We start from the raw sequence: 17,332 nt of genomic DNA on the forward strand, positions 1-17,332 counted from the left end.
AAAAAAGACATTAATTGCAAAGATTGTATTTTTGAAAAAATGAAGTTTATTCTTTTTTCAACTAGAATTTTTCTCTCGTCAAGACCCTTTGAATTGGGGGACTCAGATGTTTGGGGACCATCTCTGGTCATGTCTAAAAGGGGTTACTCCTACTATGTCACTTTCATCGATGACTTTACTCGATATGTTTGGGTCTATTTTCTTAGTCACAAATCAGAAGTATTTTCCTTCTTTAAAGAATTTCATATAAAAATTCAGAATCAATTTCAAAGTAATATATCTACTTTGAGAACCGATTCTGGTGGTGAATACTTATCTAATGAATTCCAAAACTATTTAACTCAAAATTGAATTTGTCAGCAAAGATCATGTCCTAGAACTCAACAACAAAACGGACTAGCGGAAAGAAAGATAGGCATATCATAGAAACCGCTAGAACATTACTTGTCTCTAAAAATATCACAAAAAATATTTGGGCCGAAGCCGTCTTAACCTCAACATACCTAATCAATAGAATGCATTCCTCAAAATTAAAAAATGTCTCTCCTTATGAAAAACTCTTTAAATTTTCTTCGGATTTCAATCATCTTCGTATTTTTTGTTGTAAATGCTTTGTTCTCTTGCATAAGAGAGATAAGTTGTCTCCAAAGGTAATTGAATGTGTTTTTCTAGGTTTTGGGGAAAATAAAAAAGGCTATAGGTGTTTTGATTTCGAAAATGACAAACTATATGTTTCAAAAGATGTAACTTTCTTAGAAGATGAAAATGGTTTTAAAAAAATGGAAAAATCAAATGAAAGTGATTATATGTTTTTACATGATCTTATTGATGACATAAATGATGATTCTATGAATCATCTTGAGAACATAGAAGACACTTGTGATGTGTCGAATCTTGATATGTCACCATCAAGTGGTGTTAATAATGAAAATATCAATGTTTACACCCGGAGAGATCAAGGAAGACCTATTAGTGCCTTAGAAAAATACTCTCAAATTTCTGAATCTTCAGAAGAGCCCCCCATTTGGCACTCTTCTAGAGCATCAATACCCCCTAATAGGTTTGTTTTCTATGAGTCTTTAGCACCCAATTATCAAGCATGTTTGATAACCTTACACTCATACCTGCTCACTATAATTAAGCTAAAACTCTACCACATTGGGTTGAAGCCATGAAAATAGAATTAGATGGGCTAAAAAAGGCTAATACTTGGGAAATAGTCAAACTCCCTCCGCATAAAAAACCTATTGGATGTCGCTGGGTCTTTAAAGTTAAAACTAAAAGCGATGGATCCTTAGAAAGATATAAAGTCAGGTTAGTAGCAAAGGGATATTCGCAGGAATATGGAATCGACTATGAGGAAACATTCGCTTCTGTAGCCTGAATGACTAGTGTCAGAACTCTAATAGTTGTCGCATCATTCAAAAAATGGCATATATATCAACTCGATGTGAAAAACGCTTTTCTAAATGGGAATTTAAATGAAGTATATATGGATCCACCACCTGGAATTAATATTGGACAAGGTCAAACTCTTAAACTCTTAAAAACCTTATATGGTCTTAAACAAGCCCCCAAGGCTTGGTATGATCGTTTTAGTGATATCATGGTTAAATTAGGATTTCTCTCATGTTATACTGACACTGCTCTTTTTGTTAAAAGTACAGGTACTAGCATTGTTATCTTATTGCTTTATGTTGATGACATGATTATCACTGGGAACGATCAAAATAGTATTGTTCATGTTAAAACCATGTTGAAAAATAATTTTGACATGTCTGATTTAGGCTTTCTTAGATATTTTCTTGGTATTGAAGTTGCATATTCTCCTAGAGGATATATTTTGTCACAGATAAAGCTTGTTGCAGATATTTGTACCAAGTCTGGCATTTCAGATGATAAAAAGGTAAAGACTCCAGAGGTTATTAATGCCAAATTAAGGTTGGAGGACAGGTTCTTCTGGAAAATCTCACACCCTACAGACAACTCATTGGATCTCTCACTTACCTAACCATCACCAGACCAGACATCGCTCATGTGGTTCACTCTACAAGTCAATTTCAGCATGCTTCTACAACTGTGCATATGAGCGTCGTACTCCGGGTCATCCGATACATCAAAATCACTATAAATAAAGGGCTATTTTTATCATCATCTTCTTCATTAAACCTTCTTGCTTATACTGATGCAGATTTGAGAGGTAACCCTAATGATAGAATCTCAACTACTGGTTTTTGTGTATTTTTAGGAGATTCCTTAATTGCCTAAAGATGCAAGAAGCAACAGAAAGTCTCGTTGTCTTCTACTGAAGCCGAATATCGGGCTATGACAACCACAACAATGGAACTAGTTTGGCTTCGCAGTCTTCTTAAAGACATGGGGGTTGATATTGCTGGAGCTTCAAAACTATGTTGTGACAATAAGAGTGTCATATATATTGCAAGCAATCACACCTTCCATTAGTGCACCAAACATATCGAGATGGACTATCATTATGTTCGGGATGAATTTCTACGAGGAACAATTACCCTTCCATATGTCACTTCAAAATACCAGCTGGTGGAATTCTTTACTAAAGCACCTCATGCCCCTTGCTTCATGTTTCTTCTTGGCAAACTTTCAGTCATCTCCCCATAAAGTTTGAGGGGGGTGTTAAAATATATGTATCGTTACATCTATATATAATACACCATAATACCCGATAGGGGTATTATGGTCATTTCACTCAGTACTCGATAGGGGTACTTATTTTTCTTTATTTTTTATTTTTGTAATTATTTTATTTTTATTTTTTATTTTTCTTGAAAGCCACTTAAGGGGCCCCACCATAGAGTCGTTGGCTCCCAACGACTCCATGGGAGCCACCTTTGTGGCTCTCCTTTTGAGGTCATGAGGCCTCCCTTCCTCTTCTTTTCTTTTATATAAATAGGGGTGAACCCCTTTGTATTTCATTCATTCTTGAGAGCTCTCTCTCTTTCAATAAAGAGACATTTATATTTTGTGTTGTGTTGTCCCTTTGTGGACTTGGCTATTATCTCTTTTGTTTGTCCATTGTTGGACATTGTAAGTGCTTATAGCACTCTTTGTATTTCCGTATATCTCATTACAATGCATACCTGGAGGTCACCGGAGAGCTCGCCGGGGGGAGGAGGGTCGTCGGTGGTGGGATGCCGGTGGTTGTGCTCGTCAAATGCAAGATCGGCAAGGGGGGTCGGTCGGGAGAGAGACGAGAGAGCAAAGAGGGGAATGGGGGTTTCGAGAACCTCCCCACTTTGCCTCGCTGTCTTTAAAAGACACGAGGGAGGCAGTGCCTCCATTTGGTCTGGGTCGGGTTTGGATCTGACCCGAATCCAAGTTATAATAAAAAAAATTTCTTTTTTTCGGGCCTCACAGGAGGAGGGGTTTCTTCAGGGCTCGAGAGATATAATAGATAGGGCACCAAAAGTGGTTAATTCACCGCGGAAAATGAAAACGAAAGGGAACGATTCATTCTCTATAAGAAAAGTGCTCTCAGAACCAAACATGAATGTTGTTTTTCATCGGACGGTTGTTCCCTCCACTCTACTCTCAACTTGGATTGTATATCCAAAAGGTCCGCTCTCGACCATTCCACACAACCTAGCAGCGGCATGGTTATCAGAAGTGGATTTTTTTAGTAGATGTTGAATCTGTTGCTCTGTGGGCGGGTGCAACAGCTACAAGAACCCCTTCCTTTCCGTTGTTGCCAGTGCCTTCCCGAGCCGAGCCAGAATTCTTCTTCCTTAGAAATGGCAAAAGGTCGAAGGCTACTATCAGGCCAGCAGGCAGAACGAGGAGAGGGCTCGGCTATCATACCACTGCACCAAGATCGAACATGTTAACTTCACCCTTTAGACAACACGCATCGTAGGCCATCCTAGGCAGCATGCTCAATTTAGTAAGAATTGATTATTGGATCATGTTTTTTCCGACAAAAAAACATGTTTTCATAGACGATTTTTGGATCGCCGAAAAAACCTGTACACAGGTCAGATTCCGACAATCCAAAAGTCGGTTCCCAATAATTAAAACATGTAGATCACATCTAAGGTGTTAGATGTGAAAAAAAAACAGAAAAAAAGGGGTTCCACCCATTTGCTAGGTTGATGCCGTAGCATAATATATATATATATATATATATATATATATATATATATATATATATATATATATATATATATGTGTGTGTGTGTGTGTGTGTGTGTTGTTTCTCATGCATTTTTTCTCCTATGTCGTTTAATTTCACAATGAATACATGTTTTCCATTGGTTTTAGCATTTTAATATACTTTTCCTATTTTTCTCAAAGAAAATTTCTAGTTGACTGACTAACACGCCTAGGCCTTTAGGAGACCCTTCGCATAGCAACCAGATATACAGCATACCATTTTATTACATGAAATACCAAACAGCAAGATGAACTAAAACTCCAAATGTTTATCCATGGAGCGCAAGTGGCAACTCTGTTGTTATAATTCATGGAAATCTGTACTTTTGTCATCTTTGTGTTGAAGATTCTCAGCCTTCACTATGGGAGACTCCATACACATAAACAAGTATCTTTGAACTGTTTAGAACGGAAATTGGCTCTGAATGGTTTGCTGCAGAGCAGGAAGAAGATCCAAGAAAAATCAGAAAAAGGGTCTTTCCTACTTCCAATTTGATCAACCGTTGGCACTGCACTGGATCATTTTTTTCACCCTTAAAAAGGTGAGGAAAGACAAATTTAAATGATAAGGAAAAGCCTATGAACATGGAAATTAACTCTATCAAGGCATTGGCTAGACAATCTGCAGCACTAGTCACTACCATCAGCTTTTTCATGCCTAGCAGACCAAACATGGGTTCAACATCTGTGCAAATCTTCAATTTTGAACCAAGGTAATGATAAACTAACAAATGAAAAACCAATAATATCATCATACAATGAAAAGTTTGAAGAATTGAAGTACTAAACCTACCAAATGAATTAGGTAAAATCCAACAGTTTCAAACTAACAGAAAGAAGATCTAAAATTGCTGCCAATAAATAGAGCAAAGGAATTATAGAGCAACGCCTCCAATTGCAGGTGCGAGTCATAAGTCTTTATATTTAACATTTTCGAAACATAAGGCAAAAAGCCAAGAATCTCAAAAGAAGAAAAACTCAAGCTTCAATATTAATGCTATTGATAACAAAACAGTCGCTTTCGTTCTAAACTGAAAATTTTGAGATGAATTAAGAAACCAACCAAATAGCAAGAAAGAAGAACAAAGGAAAGTTGTGAATAAGCTACATTTGTCAAACAAATACAACAGAAACAGAATGAAACAATCAACCATCTTAACATTACAATTCCACCTAATTACGAGAACGAAAATGAATCAAACCCTAAAAGAAACGCAAATCATAATTAAATTATCTGTCTGCATAAACACCATCAATCCATTCAATTGGGGGGAAAATGCATAGATCCTCATAAGAAGACCACTGATTTATTATCTTGGGATCAGCAAAAATCCATGATAAACAGATAAAAAATTCATCACAAATAACTTCAGATCTAAAGCTCCCCTAATTTAAAAGAAAAAAGAAAAGAAAAGAAAGAAGGAAACACATTGGCAGACGCATGTTTCAGATCTAACAGTATCACATCAAAAATAAATAGAACCAAAATTTCCTAAAAGGAAAAACACTCAAAAACATATATAGATCTGAAGTTTTTTCTGTATTGAAGAATAAATTCAAACAAAGATGTAAATTGTCTACAATTTCCCACTATGAACCGAGATTCAAAAGCAATAATTGTCAAATATGAACCGCTGATCAGATCCATTAACAAACAAAAAGGATCCATCTAAAAACACACAGACGAATTTAAGAACAAAATGGAAGAATATCATGATCTACATTGTAAGATCTCAGACTCGATCCTAAATCCTTATTGTCAAGTAGAAGCACCTGAACATAGCATCGCCTGGATCAGACCTGCATGGCGACAACGGAAGCTGGCGCCGGGACGACACCACCGAGGAAGGAGAGGAAACCTCCGGGAGCGGCTGGGTCCTGTTCGTCGAGGAAGAGGTCCTCGGGGACCCTGTAGGCGGCATGGACGCAGACGATGGCCACGCCGAACATGAGGGCGGATATGATGAGGTATCCGACTGAGGTGAGGAAGAGGATGACGACGGTGAGGAGGAGCATGCCGCCGAGGACCTCGCGGTCGGTGAAGGTGCGGCCGAAGAGGACAAGGGGCTCAGTGCGGAAGAGGTAGAGAAAGATCCAGCCGGAGAGGAGGAGGACGAGGGCGAGGAGGGACGCCGGGTGGGTGACGAGGGAGGCGGCGAGGACGGCGGAAAGGAGGATGAGGTAGTTGACGCGGAAGTAGGCCCAGTTCTTGCGGATACGGGCGGTGGCCTCGGCGAGGGAGTCCGGCTTGGCGAGCTGATTGCGGTCGGCGAGATCGGACCACGGCCGGCGCTGCGAGATGCCGGAGCGGGCGCCGTCGTAGAGGCGGAGGAAGAAGGTGCGGGCCGCCGGGGTGGCGGCGATGGGGCTCTGAGCGGGCAGGGCCGTCGATGTCGGTGGCACTACGGTCCCCGCCATTGATCACGATCACGATCACGATCACGATGCCCTACAAAATTATCTTCCTCTTCTTTTCCTTCTTCGTTCTTTCTGTGATTCTGTGTGTGTGTGAGAGAGAGAGTTGTGATTAAGGGGCGGTTGTGGTCGTTTCCATAGAGAGAGAGGGGGAAGGAGGAGGTGGAGATGTACGGAAGGACGCGGGGTCCCGCAGATTCAGGAACGCTCCAGTCCACCGACCTATCCGAGTCATGGAAGAAATCGGGCGATTCGAATCGGGTAGATCGGTCGCGACAGAACTTGGGGCCCACAAGCCTTGTAGTCAAAATCCGTGAAGATTCTCCCACGCGGATACGAAACACGGATACGCAAAGTAACGTCGCTTTTTTTGGATTTTTTAGAATATCAAAATTGTATTTATTATTGACAAAATAGTATTAAAAGTATTAATATAACCTGAAAATGGTAGATTCACGGAAACAGGGAGGCAGTCTGCATCTGATTTTTTTCTTTTTTTTTGGGTTTCCTTCCCTAAAAAGATATATGCGTCAAATCCATCTCGTGGAAGGATCATTAGGTTCAGTTTAGTCTGAGCCAAAACCATGTTCAGGTCTAGTCTAAATAGACCTGCTGTTCGGACCTAACCTAAACTAGAACTTGGCTTAGGTCTAGTCTGAACCCGGCCAGCAATAAAAAAATGATTTCATATTTTTTTTAAAAAAACAAGAATGAATCACCGCCCTTTAGGCCAGAATTTTAGAACATTTGGGCGGTTCTACATTTAGAACCCACCTTTGGTTCACATCCTCGAATCCCGGTATATCTGTATTACATATACACATACCATAAAAACATATGAAAACTAACGATGAACATGTATTAAAAAAGATATATGAGATATAACTATGAACATATATTAAAAATAAAAAACTATTATTTAAAAATCAAAATATATGAAATTTAACTACGAATATATATTAAAAATAAAAAATTATCATTAAAAATCAAAATACATGATATCTAACTATAAACATGTATTAAAAATAAAAAATTATCATTAAAAATTAAAATAAATGAGGTTTAACTATGAGCATGTATTTAAAATAAAAAACTATCATTAAAAATCAAAATACATGAGATCTAACTATGAATATGTATTAAAAATAGAAAACTATCATTAAAAATCAAAATACATGAGATCTAACCATAAACATGAGTTACAAATGAAAAATCGAAACACATGAGAGCTAACCATGAACATGACTTAAAAATAAAAAATAATCATTAAAAATCAAGATACATAAGATCTAACAATAAACATGAGTTAAAAATAAAAAACTATCATTAAAAATCGAAGTACATAAAATCTAACCATGAACATGAGTTAAGAATGAAAAAACAACTATTAAAAATCAAGATACATAACATCTATTCATGAACATAAGTTAAAAATGAAAAATTACCATTGAAAATAAAAATACATGAGCGCTAACCATGAACATGTACTAAAAATAGAAAATAATCATTAAAAATCAAGATACATAAGATTTAACCATGAACCTAAGTTAAAAATAGAAAACAACTATTAAAACTCAAGATACATAAGATCTAACCATGAACATGAGTTAAAAATAAAAAACAACCATTAAAAATCAAAATACATAAAATCTAACATTGAACATGAGTTAAAAATGAAAAACAACTATTAAAGCTCAAAATAAATAAGAACATGACTTAAAAATGAAAAACTACCATTGAAAATCGAAATACATGAGATCTAACCTTTTGAAACTATAATTAGTTTACAAAATGATTAAAGAGAGCATCTATAAGTATATACAAAGGCTTTTCCCATATATATCCATGCTCATACCTACATATATTACAATATATATATATGTGTGTGTGCATAAAGGTCAAAGTATAAACAACTAGTTATTGGTAGGTTTACTTACATTTTTTAATATCAAAACCTCATAAGAGCACAATAACAAGATAATCTCCTCAAAATCATGTAGAGTAAAGTCCTTTGATGATACCCCACCCTACACACTAGAGAAAAGAAATTGAAAAATAAACTTCAAGCTTCACAAATGCTGCAAGAAAAATCTTGAAAGGGGGGGAGAGATCAAGGAAAGAGAAGAATTTTTTAAAATGGGAGAGATAATGACTCATCTTCACCTTTTTTACACCAATTTATAGAGTTAACCTAAGGTTTGAGGTAGATGTGTGGCTAAGATTAAAACTATAAGATGGAGGGTTGAGATGAGGTCAGGCCCTCTCAAAAATGTTTTTCAATGTAGGAGCCAAATCAAAAAGCACATGTTTAGTTTTCACAAAAAAAGAAAATATGTTTTATGTTTTTTAAAAGGCTTTATCCACTTTGGGATTAGTTTTAGGATCTCTTCCTAGGACTTCATTGGAATATGCACGAGAGAAAGATCCTCTCGTGCATTTTCCAATGCATCTCCCCTCTCTATGTGCATGTGGCATATGAGAGGGCCCCACATGGAAGGTCGACCCCCACCTTAGGTTTGGGTTGGATCCAATCCTGATCCAACTCCAAATCTAATCCAATGCATTTTCTTTAATATATATTATCTATATTATTTATTTATTTTCTTTATATATATTTATATGTTTATTAGATCTCCATGTCCTTCCTCATTGGATCTCCAATTGGACCCAGATCCAATTGATCCAAATTCAATCCAATAAGGATTAAAATAATTAATACATGGAATTATCTCTGCATATATTTTTTTAATTTGATTAAATTACATACTAATTATGTTCTTACAATGTAGTTAGCCAACCTAATCAATTTAATTCAACCATACAATAATAATTTGATAATTAAATCAATTATTCCTAGTTTATCTATTAGTTTACCCAAAATGGCCAATTGTACTGAAAACAAGCCAGGAAAATTTAAATTAAATCCTTAATCACTCACATATGTCAATCAAACAAGAAATCAAAATTTTCTCGTTGATCAAAAAATTTCACTAACAATTTCAAAAAATTTGTGGGTCTTACGTACCGGGTGGCTTGTATGCCTTGGTAAATCAAGGGCTTTGGTGGCTTCAATGAGAGTTTCTCGTCATAAAAAAACAAATATTGTAGATTCAAGGCCTAAAGAGAAGCATAGTCACAAATCTTGTTCTCAAAATATCCTTGGTGAGGGAATATTCTAGGATATTATTAAAAATGTATTTTTTTAAAAAAAAAAAATCAGAAAAAATCTTGGCAAAAAAAACAAAATTAAAAATATATTTTTTCAAAGAGAGCAAAAAAATAATATTAGTTTGGATTGGAGATAAAGAGAAAAGGGATGGAAAGAAAATAAATACAATTTGTGTAAGATATGTTGTATACATTATACAACAGTTAATCTCCCTAATTTAACGTGTTTGTGTATGATATGTTGAAAAACATTGCAAAGAACCCTTTTGTTCATGCACCCACAAGAATCCATTTTGCAGTTCATAGACTAGACATTGCTAATAGGGCAGTAATGTGAGGATTGCAAGGAACCATTCTGAGCATCCATTAAACAATTCAACACGCTCATACTACATAAATTAGAGATGTTCAATAAAATGAAATCTCATTTGAATATAAAAAACAAAGGACAGAAATGTGCATTATTTCAAACCATAGTCACAAATATAACCGAGATTTTTGAAAATCTCACAATATTTTTGCGATAAAATTCAACAAGTAATATATCCACACTAATACTTTGTCCCTGCGCTCAAAGAAGTAATATGTTACCCATAGTAAAATGTTTAGTATCTTACCCATGCACGTATTAAACATATATATATATATATATATATATATATATATATATATATATATATATATATTGTGCAACATCTGACTGATATTGAAAGGTGTACGATACTATTCTTACTAACTAATACCAAGAAAAAATTTTATTTGCCATATTTTTATAAGTTGATATTTTCCTGAGAACTTCCTGATAAAAATGTAAATTTTCAAAATCTCCCAAGATTTTCTTGCCGAGAAACTCCCAAGAACATTAGTTTTACTATGTTTCAAACTCCCCAGACTCATTATGGGAAAGGCATGGGGAGTTTGCTGATGAATTATATTTAACAGTCATCAGTCGCCTCATTCTAAGTATATTCAGCATTATAGATAATCAAGGGCAGCTTGTGTTGCAGATAACTTCCATCAGGTGCGATAGTGGCAGATGTATTCTTTGTGCCATGACAAAGCGCTTAATCTGAATGCTGCTCCTGTAACGAATGGGATAACGGCACAACAAGTGATCTTTAAGAAACAAGCAATTGCATTAGAAAATAATCTTTTTCATGCTTTTCTCAGGAACACTGACAACCTCTAAGAAGGGCACAAACACTTGTAGCAGAGAAATGAGAATGCATGTAGCATTGTGGTCATGTAGATAACAAAAACAGGGCTCTGAGCAGAGTATTTTACATACACCATATAATGTGCTAAGCTATGTCAAAGTGATATGCCATTTAGGGTCCGTATCTAGGGACACAAGTCGAGCATGCTATGACATGCTGACATGACCCGGAAACATATGAACATTATTTTAATATTCTTTAATATATAATAATTTTTAACTATATATCAAGAAAATTAATATTTATATATATTAAAATATCAAAAATAGGTTTACAACAATGACAACAACAACTACGCCTTCATCCCAAAACAATTGGGGTCGGCGATATGAACCAAAAAAGAAAATCATTCTGGGTCTTCTACATGAATCCTTCTCCTCCAATCATTTCTATCCAATGTCATGTCCTCGGTGAGGTTCAAAGCATTCATATCCTTTTCTATCATCTCCATCCATGTCTTCCTAGGCCTACCCCGACCTCTTTTAACTAGTATATTTTTTCATTTCTCCATCCTTCTAACTGGAGCATCATTAGGCCTTCGCCGAATATGTCCAAACCACCGTAAACGATTCTCTCTCATCTTATTTTCAATGGGTGCAACGCCTACCTTCTTACGTATCTCCTCGTTCTGAATTTTATCTTTTATTGTATTTCCACACATCCATCTAAGCATACGCATCTCAGCTACACTCATTTTTTGAATATGATGTCTCTTGGCAGCCCAACATTCTGTACCATATAGTAAAGCGGGTCTAATAGTCGTCCTGTAAAACTTTTCCTTCAACCGCAATGGCATTCTACGATCACACAACACTCCAGTTGCACTTTTCCATTTCATTCACCCAACCTTTATCCTATGATTTACATCTCCATCAATTTCTTCATACTTTTGAATGATAGATCCCAAATATTTGAAACAATCAACCACTGGTATTTCTTACTCACCAAGCTTCACTACACTCCCATTACTACTTTGTTGCTTACTAAACCGGCATTCCATATATTCTATCTTACTCTTACTCAACTTAAAACCTCTTGCTTCCAATGTCTGTCTCTATAATTCTAACTTAGCATTAACCTCAGCTCTAGACTCATCAATCAAAACAATATCATCAGCAAACAACATACACCACGGCACATTTTCTTGAATTGATCTCGTAAGCTCATCCATCACTATAGCAAATAGGAAAGGGCTTAAAGCAGATCCTTGATGTAAACCAACCGTTATAGGAAAATTAGTTATCACCCCTCCACAAGTGCGGATATTGGTTACTACTCCTTCATACATATCTTTAATTATACTAATGTACTTGAGAGAAACACCTTTCTTCATCATTGTCCACCAGAGAACGTCCCTAGGTACTCTATCGTATGCCTTCTCCGAATCAATAAAAACCATATGCAAATCTTTGTTCCTCTCTTTATTTCTCTCAATAAGTTGTCTAAGAAGATGTATAGCTTCCATAGTGGATCTTTCAGGCATAAAACCAAATTGATTCTCCGATATCATAACAACCTTCCTCAACCTAGACTCAATCACCCTCTCCCAAAGTTTCATAGTATGACTCATGAGTTTTATACCACGATAGTTTGTGCAATCTTGTATATCACCCTTATTCTTATATAGAGGCACCAAAGAAATCTTCCTCCACTCATTAGGCATCTTATTTGTCCGTCAAATCTTGTTAAAAAGATTTGTCAACCATTCTAAACATTTCTCTCCCAAGCATTTCCAAGCCTCGATAGGTATACCATCTGGGTCAACTGTCGTTCTTGATTTCATTTTCTTTAAAGCCTCTGCAATTTCTTTCTTTTGAATCTTGCGCATGAAGTCACGATTATCTCATGAAAAGGAATGGAGAAGTCTCCAAGATCCTGAGCATGACTTCCATTAAAAAGCTTATCAAAATAATCTTTTCATCTCTCCTTAATCTCCTCATCTTTGACTAAAACCCTTTGTGTTTCATCTTTGATACATCTAACCATACCCAGATCCCTCGATTTTTTATCTCTCATCTTTGCAAGCCTATAAATATCCTTCTCGCCCTCTTTGGTATCCAACTTGTCATAAACCTCCTTATATACCTTATCCCTCGCGTTTCGAACTACTTTTTTAGCTTCTTTCTTTGCTATCATATACTTCTCCAAATTCTCATTCTCACGACTCTTACTTAGATTTCTATAACACTCTCTTTTAACCTTAATAGCTAATTTGACATCCTCGTTCCACCATGATGTATCCTTACCTAGCGGTGCACCGCCTTTAGACTCACCCAATACCTCCTTAGTCACCTTTCTCATGCCACCCGCTATCTTATTCCACATTGATTTTGAATCCTCCTTGAGACACCAATCAGCTTCCTTAACTACCTGCTCTACAAACATTTCTTGTTTAGCTCCTTTCAGTACCCACCACTTAATTCTAGGATCTATTCTTTGTTTATCCCTTTTGCGGCATTGTCTAATTCTAAGATCTAAAATTAAGACTCTATGTTGTGTAGCTATATTAATTAAAAAATTAAATAAATTCATGTTCTCATGTCATGTTTTCGAAAATCACGAACTCGTGTTGTGAACTCATGCCATGCATCAGGTCATAACCATATCTTTCTGAAATTGGTGCTAAGGTAGGATGGATAAACTAAGTAGCAGAGATAATCTTCCACACTACAATGGTGACATTCAAGTCTGAAATCATTATGCCTGTGAAAGCCCAGAAGTTCATAAAGTTAAAATGGATCAGGCAGCAGCTAGTGTGAAATGTCAAGTTAAGCTACATAAACAGGCTGAGATCAAGACATAAAAACATATTTGATCTGAAGGAAAGACAGATGAGATACAGAACATAAAGTACAACGATCATTTTGAACTACAAAAGAAGAAAGGATTAATCAACCAGAACATGCTCCTGCAATCAAATCAAATGATAGGTTCCAGCTTGAAATAAGCATTCTTAACTGCAGGGACTCTCTTCATGTAGTAGGCGCTTTAAGCAGCTCTTGCTAGTGCAGCAGCCGTGCCAGTGGTGGTGAATAGTGGATTTCGTAGTGATGACTCATTTCTTAAACTCCCATCTGTTCCGACAAATTGGATGTACCTGTTTGCTATATCAAACACGTGAAATCCACCGAAGAGCTCCTGAACAGCCCACAAGATAGCCTCCACCAAACTCTCAAACGGAATCACCTTATTTGAAAGATGGTTGTGATCCAATGTTCTCAAATCTTCCAAATAGAGACTTGGGAGGTGTATCCATGCCAGCTGCTCTTGAAAGCCTTGACAAATAGCCAGGCTCTTTGTTGATCAAACAGATGTAAAACATCTAAGCAAATATAAGACTGCATCCAACTACTCTTTTTAGTTAAAAAACCATGCACTTTAGCATATGATAAAAGCTCAACAAACCATCTGATTTACACACTCAAGGTCAACTTTCAACATCAGTGGGGAGAATCATCATTCTGCCACCAATAGCCCCCGTGAGCAAGTAGTAGGAAGCACGTTGCCACTTCAGAGTGTTCTGCCATAATTCTCTTCAATCCTCCTGCCAAAATTTTTGGGGATGATATAAAAAATACTCCAACTAAACATAGAAGTAGAGGATACTAAATCGATTATTTTACTTCTTGTAGAATGAGGTCTAAGAAAGGCTTCTTAAATATCTTCAGTCAAACTCCAATAATTTCACTTTAAGCAGGCCATAAAAAGGCTCAAACTCCTGGAATAAAGAGATGGAGAAACCCTGAGGATCCACAGCCTTAGTTCATTAATAGAGCATATAATGACTTTTCAATCTCATCTTCCTCAATAATAGATTCCATCTAGGCAACTAATACAATGTTGTGGCACAATGCACCAATCTAAGGAGGTATTTCAAGCTACTTCAGTACACCTGATTTGACAGAGCTCAGCTCATCCTGTTTGAAATACCCTTTTACTGAACCTTAGCCTCCTCTCTGGAGTTTTTGACCATCACACCTAATTGGTTACATTGGAGAGGAACCATCAGTACTGCTGCTGACTGTTTTGGGCAAATGACAGATTACATATTCTATCTCTAAGAATGTGGAAGCATCCAATTACCACTTATACATGCATACCCACAGTGCATAACACAATCAGTCTTTTGGCAGCTGTAAGACTGTGTGATGGCTGCACAATAACAGATACGATTAAATTTATGAAATTGCATATGCATGAGGATATGTTATGGGACTAAAAGTGTAGTGCCTGTGTTTCATATCTCTATAGGTTGTTAGTGATACTAAACTGCTACTTACACTGCCTAGAGACCAAGCACATGACATAAACCAACTAGATATGATAAGAAATATGAGCTATTAATGGTTCTGTATAACAAAATGAAGTTGGATTAGGCATGGGTGGCAACAAGAGATCAATCACAATAACATAATCATGTGATGATCCCGCATATCATTTGCCACTATAAGTAGTTTATATCAGCCCAATTACCATAAGTACAGCCACTAGATTAGAAGCAATGGATTAAGTAACAAGCTTACAAGATGGAATGACTGAAGAAACTGAGAAGTGCATGGCCCTTTTGGAGTTGATTTCAAGAGATAGAACAGATAAGGGAGAAAATAGAAAAACATATTATGCTTGAATGAAGTGATATACCAAGAAAGTATTAAGACAATATCATGATAAATATATAATATCTAGGGCATAGCCAAGAAAATTACATTGAACAAGAGAGCAACGAATCTTTCTGGCCTCAAAGTATAAAATAGGCATTCCAAGAAACATTAATCAAGACAGTGGAAAGTAGGACAAAACAATCACTAGGCAAGAGTATAGCAAAGAGCCAAAATCTAAGCACCAAGTATATGAGGTGCAAAGATATCAAGAGTTAGGGTGTGCATAGAGAAAGTTGATGAAAGATACACTTAGGATGAAGACTGGCACTGGAAGAAATGCAAGACGCTCCTCACAAACTCAGTGAGTACATCAATAAAGAAGAAGATATGGTCTTGTTCGTCAATAGAGAAATAAGCAAGACAAATGCCGAATTTAGAGCAATCAACAATACAGAAATCCCCAAGTTTAACATTGAAATCCACCAACAAAGCACTGATGGTAGGACAAAAGGGTTGAAAAGATGTCAAACCTCAGAAGACCAAAGACCACAAAGAATCAGAGATATTTCTTTAAGTGCATGGAAAAACACACAGAGAAGGTTCAGGAGTGACAATAGGACGGATAAAAGGCCAATTGAAGCTAAAGATCAGGAGATTCTGGCATGAACGAAACAAGAAATACAAAAAGACGTGAACGTAAATTGAATATCTCACTATTGTTTGATCTTTTTCTATTTCTAATTTGTTGCAGAGTTTCTCAATTCTCCCTTTTCATAACTTATGACCAACAAAGAATCCCCAATTTATAAAGCAAACCCAGTGTTCAACTTCTGTTTCCATCTTTTTAAGTGGTCTGGGTAACGGTGCAAGGAAGATACCCTTGTGTCTTATCGGGCGTTTGGATGCACCCTTCTATCCAGAAAAATGTGATAATCTGGGAAATCACTCTCTGGAATAAAATGCACTCTCCCCACTTGCCCTACTTTCTGTGGACAAGTTAGGAATGACTGAACGAATTTCCAAAACATCAAATATGCGACTCAGAAATTTAAAAAAAAAATGAATCAGGATTCAACATACAGAAGTAAAAACGGTACCCTTCTCATCCCTTAAAACCATGCAAGCTATCAAACACCAACGAGAGAACTACGACCAAAGGTGCCACCAAATAGACTAATAACAATGAATGAAATCGATACGATGGAAAAAAGAAAGGTGGGTGTCGAAATTCAGAACACCAACATGATCACCATCATAGAAGAATCATCAGAAAGAGAAACAATGAGGAGAGAGAGAAAGGGTTTTCTTTCCGTACATTGAGATCGTCTCCGACGGAGGAGATCTCCTTGTCGGCTCTGCGAGTGAACCAGTAAGACCCCACCTTGTTCAATATCTCGCCAATGCTCAGACTCCTCCCGAATTCGCTCAAGGATAAAACAAAGTTGATCCTCGAGACCAAATGGGGGGGTCGTGTTGTTTGATTGGTGTTAACTTTCAATACCCACCAAACTTTTTTATCAAATTCAATATATCTCGCATATCGTCCTCAAAATCTTAACATCGTAGTCACAAATCTGGGTTTCGAGATTTTCTCGGCAAAGGGATTATCTTGCGATATTTTAAAATTTTTGTTTTTTGGGAGCAAATCTCGTGAAAATATTGGTACGATTGAAATTTACTTTGTACAAGAAAATATACAAAATATAATAAGAAATAATAACATAAAATTGTTAATATTGTAATAAT

At 36.5% G+C, this 17,332-nt stretch overlaps 1 pseudogene across 1 annotated transcript; it reads right to left on the reverse strand.

Annotated features, from left to right (window-relative positions):
• Positions 1–5,706: 5,706 nt before the first annotated feature.
• On the reverse strand, positions 5,707–17,024 carry LOC149821034 (PRA1 family protein B1 pseudogene; annotated as a pseudogene). The gene is made up of 2 exons (XR_016426598.1): positions 16,902–17,024; positions 5,707–6,683 (listed from the first exon to the last, which is right to left on the reverse strand). The product of XR_016426598.1 is annotated as a PRA1 family protein B1 pseudogene (transcript).
• Between the last annotated feature and the right edge of the window lie 308 nt (positions 17,025–17,332).

Source organism: Nuphar pumila, chromosome 12 (assembly GCF_984573655.1).
Source record: "Nuphar pumila chromosome 12, dmNupPumi1.hap1.1, whole genome shotgun sequence".
NCBI classification, from domain to species: domain Eukaryota; kingdom Viridiplantae; phylum Streptophyta; class Magnoliopsida; order Nymphaeales; family Nymphaeaceae; genus Nuphar; species Nuphar pumila.